The sequence below is a fragment of the Sinohyriopsis cumingii genome, chromosome 10, assembly GCF_028554795.1.
Source record: "Sinohyriopsis cumingii isolate HCF-2022 chromosome 10, ASM2855479v2, whole genome shotgun sequence".
Taxonomy (NCBI): domain Eukaryota; kingdom Metazoa; phylum Mollusca; class Bivalvia; order Unionida; family Unionidae; genus Sinohyriopsis; species Sinohyriopsis cumingii.
The window spans coordinates 99,948,703-99,950,790 of record NC_142970.1 but is presented as its reverse complement, the minus strand read 5'-3'; positions in this window follow the sequence as shown (position 1 = coordinate 99,950,790).

Below are 2,088 nucleotides of genomic sequence, written 5' to 3'. Positions count from 1 at the left end.
CTAATTCTTGATTACAAGTTTGTACACTTCAATAACCACGAAGAAATTGTAATGCATAACACTTAGCTCAAATGCATAACACTTAGCTCAAATGCATAACACTTAGCTCAAATGCAAAAAGGAAAATCAAAATTACCTCTCTCATGGCGGTTATTTCTGAAATTGTTGATCAACCCATATATTTTCAAAATCAAACTTTATATATGTTGTCACATGGGTGTCAAATTAAGGATGTGTCATAATGACATGTTAGGGAGTATGGGATCTAGTTAAGAGAACTTGGGGTCATGTGCTACGTATAAGAAAGTAAAATACCCAATAGTCGTTCTTTAATCAGCACAATTTATTCGGAAATATGAGTATTATATACGATCATATTGGGCCTACAAATTAGTTATTACTTCCTTTTCATCAAACCAGATAGCGGTGGTTAATCTATTATATAATAATTTCAAATCCGCCATATATAACAAAACACAAACAATATTGAAAATAAAATACATTAAGTAAGATAACACAACATTATAGATTTAATCTGCGTAAGATATACCACCTAACCCGTTTTTAATCCAACTTTGTATTCGGAAATCAATTAAGACGTAACATATTTCTGAAGAGACTACTTATTTATCGGCGTTGATGTTTAACGTATTAATTGAAATAACATCCAAATGCAACTTAGATGGTTCTCAATATATGTACATAATTTTGTAGACATTTGGTGAGAGAGAATTGTTGCAAAAATTACTTTTACAAGCAACACAATCAAGCATGTTAGGCTTGACATTTTGTGCTAATAATGGTTCCAGAAAAGGCTAGATAATTAACCATTTCCTTTCAAATGCAAAATGTCTTTTAAGAAAATTAATAACTCGCCATTAAAAGATCCAGATTGCATGCCTCTTGTAAATTTCAATATATTTAATTTAACCAAACATCTAATATTGAGCAAATTCCGGCTTCTGGATAGGTTCCTTGAAATGGTGCGATTACGAAAATAGGAGAAAAGCATCTCTGATTCATCCTTTTAAACAAACAACAAGATCAACTGCACGCAGCCTATTAATGAAATGAATTATATGGAACAACCTAGTGAATCTACGACATTTCACATTTTAGAGAACAGAAAGAATCAGGTTGTTAAAAGATGCAGGACAAAATTCGAAGGGTTAGAATGAGATCAACGAAAACATGAATTAAAGTCTGTACTTTAAAACAAAAATTCCCAAAGTAAAATGAGACATAATCTATTAAAACTGACTGAATACATACCGGTAATCTTACAGACTTTTGAATCAATCAGCATTGGATTATCACCAGCTGTATTCGTGTCATCCGGTGGACCCAGACAAGCTTGAGTCTCTCCGTCATAATAGGGATATTACTAAACAAGACGGTGCACAAAACATAAAGTGCCATGGTCATACAACTTTAACTGAAGCACCTGCAAGTTAAAAATGCATGCTGTACAATATAAGCCAATTACTCGATGGTTCTATATATATGTATGTATGCATGTATATATATATATATATATATATATATATATATATATATATATATATATATATATATATATATATATATAGATATATATATATATCTGAAGATTGCCATTACTAAATATGGACATATATATATATATATATATATATATATATATATATATATATATATATATATATATATATATATATATATATATATATATATATATATATGTGGCCATGGCAACGTACTTCATCCCTTTAAAGCACCGACATTGCCCAATATACAAAACAAAAGAACTCTGAGCAAATAAAACCTATCCCATTAATGTATTTTGATAATCCAATAATCAAAATAAGAATAAAAGCAAATAACGTAATGACAATTAATTCCATAAAGATGAAAATAAATCACCACAGTTAAGTAAGTATATCTGCCCTAATTGCAATATAAGTTAATATTTATTGCAGCATAATCAACACTAGAGAAGAAAGCACAAGTCATTTGGTATCATCTAATTGTATTCTTACATTGGTTGACCCAAAGCATGCAGTGTGTCGACCACAGTGTAATTAGACATGCAATGATTCAAAATAAATT